The following is a 7171-nucleotide window of genomic DNA, read 5'->3' on the forward strand; positions in this document are numbered from 1 at the left end:
AAATATCCAAAGCTGTTATTTTGGTTAAGGTATGCTTCTAATATCAACTAATGCATTTTAAAGATCACAAAATAATATGAGAAATAAGAACTTATTAAATAGCTGTTAATTCTCAGTATCCTTCTCAGTGTAATGAGGTCAATATTCTGCTATCAAGGTCAGTTCTTTGATTCAGTGGTGTCAAGTTGCTAATTAGGTACATTTATCAATAAAAATCAGCCATTTGTTTTGAATCCTTTTTATAGTGGGTAGCTCTGGTTGCCAGCAAAATTAGGCCAAAGTGAACAGTGGGGCAATGATATCTGTATTCCTGGCCTCCACTCATTTAAAAGCTCGTCACATTTCTACTTCCTTGTGTTTAAAATAGAAATGAATTTCACAAATTAGATTGAAATCCATGAGCAATTAAAAAAAAAAAAAACAAAAAACCTGAGTCAAATGCTGTTATCACTCTGTTAGAGAACTGTACTATCATTGCTTCAGTACCACAGCAAAAAATGGTCCTATAATTGACACTGGATAGATAGCTGGAAAGCAAAATAATGAAGTTGCCCGGGGTGAATTTGAAGAAGTGAAGTCTTTTAACTAAAGAGAAAATAATTGGAAAGTTTTAGCTAAGAAATAATGGGGAAATGAACAGAACACTACCATAAAAAAAAGCTTGTGTAGGCTTAGATAAAAAATAGAGCAATTGAGACAAAGACAGCATTGGCAGTGATTAAAAAAGACAGAAAATTAGAGAAAATGACAAAATGTTATGCATAGATGTTGCCTTATTTAAAGTCAGAGTTTTCTATGGAGTTGCATGAAAAGAGAAGTTGTGGTGAAGAAATGAGACCACATCATTGCAGAGGCAATCTTCCTCTAATGAAAAGCAAATCACCTGTGGATTAATGACTTCCTCTAGGGCTGGGGTGCAGAGTGCACTCTGCGGTGTTTTTCACCAACTTTTCTGCTGCATTAAGGGTATGGAAATTTAGCAGAATATAAACCCTCTTGTGTCCCAGCTGGTCCTTAGTAATCAGAGAGGCTGGGTGTGGCTGCACTCAATTTCTGATTGTAGTCAATTCAGCACTGTCAGTCTGGTGGAGTTCAATAAGCATTTGCATGATCACAGATTTACAAATAGTGCATTTTACCAGTCCAGTACTATAGGTCTGGCTGAGTTCAGTGAGAGCTTTCACAAATCCGATGGTTTATTCAAGCAATGGAAAAGGAGATTCAAGATTAGAGAATTCAGATTCAGGTGAAAAACGCACTAACTTGCAGAGTGTTGCTGTGTGTTGAGACAGAAGTGACAAATATATTAGTGATGCCTATATGTACACACACACACACATATATATATATATATATATATGTATCTATTTATATATATATATGTATATATTTATATATATATAAATATTCAAAGGTCTGCTCCAATATGGGTGGAGGTGTAAAGTCTACTTAAACACATCCCATCAGGACAGAAGGAGACACATAATCTGTCAGAAGATCCTGAGAAAGCAGAGGTGCTTCTCCCTCTCTTTTTTTAATATTTCTTCTTGGTTTTTTTATCTGTCAGAACTTTGATGGCACTGCAGGCACACACCACTCTGTGCCCAAGAGCTGTGCACATGCATCACCAATGTTAACAGGTCCCAGGCACTGGAATTAGCACCAAGGCAGAGCAAGGCAGCTGGCCACAAATGTGCTAGTGAACTGTGTGCATATATTGCAGCCAAAATCTGATGATTTTGAGATGCACCGCATCCGGGTTCAGATCCAATTCTCAGCTGAAACTACTGTCTTGACTTGCTCAACATTCAGAAGTAATGGACACATCACTAATTTAGTGTTTGTCCTTTTTTTTTTCCTCTGGGAAAATTTTCTGGGATCTGTAGGTTTTATTCACTCTGTAATCACCACTATTTTGCTTCTCACATCTCTGCCTTCCAATGAGCCAAATCACTGAAACAAGCTGGGTGAGAGAAACAGAATCATGACTGTTGTGACAGTAAGCAGTTTCAGAGATTCCTTGTTCTTTGCTTCCTGAGGTTCAATTCAGCTTGGTGGGAAGATGCACAATCCTGTTTCGGGGTACCTTCACCAGTTAGACTGGAGCTGTACAAGTAGTAACAAGTAGGTAAAGTTCCACACACTGCTTGCTTGTTACTAGGGAAGGAAAACCCCACCCTGCTGTTATGTGCCTTGTTCTCCTTCACAAAGGCGCTCTATAAACTGGAATATGTGAAGGGCAGCATTTAGAAGAATGTACCAGCGTTGATGCATTGTGATTCTATGAGAAACAGCACACCTAATCTTCTCATAAGATACAGTTACAGCAGTAACATTTTTTTAAAATCAGCTAATCCCACTGGTTTCAGTTTTCTTCAGGATGTCCAGTTCTTGTCTGTATTTTTCCTTTGCTCCATATTAATTTTCTATTCTTGCAGAGGGATTTTTCATCAATATATGCTGTTAACTCACAACTATAATGTTTTTAGGAGCTGTGTATCACTTTAAGTAAATGATCCTTTCATAAAATGTACATTTAAAACCATCAGCAATGCCCAATAAATACATACCTAATTAATACCCCATATGTACCAAATAAATATAAATATACATATATAATACAAATATCCTTTCCTACACAAGTTAGGAAAGATCTCAAATAAAATATTCTAAACCTTTAGCTTGGTAATATGCATATCTATCAGCAGCTTTCACTGTTTCTCCCCTCAGCATTAAAATTGATGGAAGGTGGTTTCTAGTAACAACATCATTTTCTCCTTCCCCTACTCTTCACTCTTTTAAATGCCATTGAAATCTTTAACATAAGATTTTTCCTTTGCTGTTTCTATCCCAAGGTTAAAGCTTTTTATTTTGGTGCAATAGCTCAAAAAGAACTTTGAAATAAGCAACGTGGTTGCAAGGATTGCAGCAAGGTTGGATGTACAATTAAGATAATGGTGGCACCGCCTGTTATGGGTTATGTTTTGACTAGCTCCTCTAACTACCCCCCACCATGGAGCTGCCGGCCCCTCCCCCAGGCTGTTTTATCTAGGCGGGTGTTTTCTGCTTTAGCTGCTGCTTTAGCTGCTGCTGCTGCTGCTGCTGCTGCTGCTTCTGCTGCTGCTGCTGCCCCCAGCCCCCTCTGCTGCTTTAGCTGTTTCCCCCTCCAGCTGCTTAAGCTGCCCCTCTCCCTCTCCCTCCTCCTCCTCATCCCTAAGATTTGCACTGGCTCCAGAGGACACAGATCTGAACTTCGGAGACCACCTCTAGAACTCTGCCAAAGAAGCAGCGCCGCCCTTCCTGGCGAAGATCGGCCGAGTTCATCCCATCTGGGTCTGTGCTGGGAAGTGTTTACTTTGTATTTTTGTTAATAAAAATTTGTTTCCACTTTCTCCTGAAGAAAATTCTTTCCGCACTTGGTGAAGGAAGGAATTGTAATGGGGGGGAGGGGGCCCTTTGGAGGTCTTTTTCTCCAAATTTGTCCTAAACTTGGACAAATTATTTTGGTGGCCCGTAGAGGGAAACCAGAAAAAGTGGAAAAAACTTTATTCTAATAATATTTTGTTTTCAACTGTTGGTATTGGTATGTCTATTGAATCCAGAATGTCTTTTGTTGTGGGAGCCTGCCTGTATGTGTGGTCATTAGGTTTCTTTGAAGTGTTAATACCGTTGTGGTCCCTGGGTTTGTTTACTTATCCGGAGATAGCTCCGGTGTTGTCTTTAATATCAAGTTTTTGTATTAAAGGGGTATTAACAAAAATACTCATCGGGCTAGGCTTAGTGGTAATGGCATACCGGAGATTTATAAGAATGTTGGAATCTGCTTCAGGAATGTATAAATCATGGCTTGTGCTATTTATTAGAAGAGAAGCAGGAAAAGAGGATTTTCTGCCTTATTTCCTTTCCTCTCCTCTGAATTAGTTACATATTTATTAGAAAACATTCAGATCTCCCTGAATATTAAGGAAATTACCTTTCTCGCAGTTAATTTGGTAAGTCTTTGTTGCACCATTTGCAGTTTATACAGAATAAAGGCTGAGGTTTCTAAAGGGACTGGGAGGACTCCTGATTTGGGAGTCAAGCTGGGCGGGAGGAATCTTGAGTGGAATGGCAAATGGGAGAAAATGGGCCAGATTTTAAAGTAGTTTTCTGACCCCATAATTTGGGAATTCCCATCTGAACAGATTCAAGATCCGATTGAGGTTGCAAGGTACTTAAAGGGGAAGTGCCAGGATGGTTCTAAAGGGAAAAGGATTATTGCAGTGAGCTGGGCCCTGGCACATGCATATTGCACCCTGCTAGGCACTATAGAGCAGGAGACAGAGGAGAGGGAACAGGGAGATAAATTATCTCCTATCCCAGAGACTCAAGTTGCAGCCAACCCCCTAGGCCGAAACCCAAGCAGCTAAACTGGAGAATAAGCCCCAACCAATGGCTGTGGCTACCAGTACAAGAAGTGGGAAGTGCACCAAGAAGACTGATAGGCTAGTGGATGATGATGATGATGATGATGCTGGAGAGGGACCCTCAACACCTCCTGATGTAAAATCAGGAGTTAAAACAACTAATGGAAGAGCAGAGACTAATAATGAATCCCTTTCCCTAAAGGATCTTCGTGGTTTAAGAAAAGATTACACCCGGCAACCTGATGAATGTATTATTAGCTGGCTAGTTCGTCTCTGGGATGCGGCAGGTGAGGCTACAGTTTTGGATGGCTCTGAAGCGAGACATTTGGGGTCTCTGTCCCACAATCCTGTTATCAACCAAGGCGTGATGAGGGGAACTAACCCTCAAAGCCTCTGGGCACAGGTCCTGGATAGCGTGGCACAAAGATATCTGTGTGCGGATGATCTGTATATGCAGCAGACCCAATGGAAAACTATAGAGCAGGGGGTCCAACGCCTCAGGGAAATGGCAGTAGCAGAAATTATTTTTTCGGATGACATAACAACTAGAAATCCAGACCTGGTACCATGCACACCGGTGATGTGGAGAAAACTAGTGCGGCTTGGGCCACCTGAGTATGCATCTGCCCTAGCGATAATGAAGAGAGATGAGGTGTATGAGACAGTACTGGATATGGCAAAGAAGCTTCGTGCATATGCGGACGCAGTACATGGCCCGACTCATGCTAGAATTGCAGCTGTGGAAACACGCTTGCAAGACTTAGAAGATAAAATAGAGAAAAATCATCAGAGACTCAGGGAGAAGATTAGGGAGGACCTCCTCCAAATTTCAGCTGTACAGATTAGAAACCCTGGTACCCAACACAGACGTTTCCCCAGTTGGGAGAGGAGGTACATTCCCCAAGCTGAATTGTGGTTTTTCTTGTGGGATTCTGGAGAGAACATGAGAAGATGGGATGGGAAGCCTATGGCTGCTCTGGCAAAACGAGTGCGGGATTTGAAGGAAGGAAAGATTGAAAGAGGAAGTTCCACCAAAAGGAGAGCTGCTCCTGTTTCTCACAGCCAAAGTGCCGAACGTGATACTGATAATGACGTCTGATCCTCTTGAGGGAACTTCTAAGATGTATGCCCCAGAAAAGAAGGAGAAACAGGCTTAGAGGGGCCCTGCCTCTAGCCAGGGTGAGGCAAGGGAGAATCGTGTTTTTTGGACTGTGTGGATTCGATGGCCTGGCACTTCGAAACCACGGAAATATAAAGCTTTAGTGGACACAGGTGCACAGTGTATGATACTTCCATCAAGACACGTGGGAGCAGAATCTGTTTCAATTGCTGGAGTGACAGGTGGATCGCAGGACTTCACGCTGGTGGAAGCGGAAGTGAGTTTAACTGGAAAGGATTGGAAGAAACATCTTATTGCAACTGGTCCAGAGGCCCCATGTATTTTGGGCATAGATTACCTTCGGAGCGGGTGTTTTAAGGACCCAAAAGGACTTAGATGGGCATTTGCAATTGCAACTGTGATGGCAGAGCGCATCCGGCAATTGAACACCTTGCCTGGACTATCTGAGAATCCAATTACAGTAGGATTTCTGCAGGGAGAAGAACAACAAGTACCAATTGCCACTTCAATAGTACACCGCCGGCAGTACAGAACAACGCAAGATGCTGTGATTCCTATTCATAAGATGATCTGAGAGCTGGAGAGCCAAGGTGTGGTCAGTAAAACCCACTCACCCTTTAACAGCCCCATTTGGCCTGTGCATAAATCTGATGGGGAATGGAGACTGACTGTGGACTATTGGGCATTGAATGAAGTGACTCCACCGCTGAGCGCTGCTGTACCGGACATGCTGGAACTCCAGTACGAGCTGGAGTCCAAGGCAGCAAGGTGGTATGCCACCATTGACATAGCAAATGCATTTTTCTTCATTCCTTCGGCAGCAGAGTGCAGGCCTCAGTTTGCTTTTACCTGGAGGGGCGTGCAGTACACCTGGAACCAACTACCCCAGGGGTGGAAGCACAGTCCTACCATTTGTCATGGACTAATCCAGGCTGCATTGGAAAAGGGTGAAGCCCCTGAATATCTACAATATATTGATGATATCATTGTATGGGGAAACACAGCAGCGGAAGTGTTTGAGAAAGGAGAAAAAATTATCCAAATTCTCCTGGAAGCCGGCTTCGCCATCAAGAAGAGTAAATTTAAGGGACCTGCTCGGGAGATTCAGTTCCTGGGAGTGAAGTGGCAAGATGGATGGCGTCAGATTCCTACTGATGTTATTAACAAGATTACAGCTATGTCCCCACCTACTAACAAGAAGGAGACACAAGCTTTTCTAGGTGCCATCGGTTTTTGGAGAATGCACATTCCTGAGTACAGCCAGATTGTGAGCCCTCTTTACCTTATTACCTGCAAGAAGAACAATTTCCACTGGGGCCCTGAACAGCAGCAAGCCTTTGCTCAGATTAAACAGGAGATTGCCCATGCAGTAGCCCTTGGCCCAGTCAGGAGGGGACCAGATGTGAAGAACGTACTTTACTCAGCAGCTGGGAGCCATGGTTGGTCTTGGAGCCTGTGGCAGAAGGTGCCAGACGAGACCCGAGGCTGACCTCTGGGATTTTGGAGCAGAAGTTACAGAGGGTCCGAAGCCAATTACACTCCCACAGAGAAGGAAATCCTGGCTGCCTATGTGGGAGTCCAAGCTGCTTCAGAAGTGATTGGTATGGAAGCACAGCTTCTCCTGGCACCCCGACTGCCAGTGCTG

This window comes from Erithacus rubecula (genome assembly GCF_903797595.1).
Source record: "Erithacus rubecula genome assembly, chromosome: 6".
Taxonomy (NCBI): Eukaryota; Metazoa; Chordata; class Aves; order Passeriformes; family Muscicapidae; genus Erithacus; species Erithacus rubecula.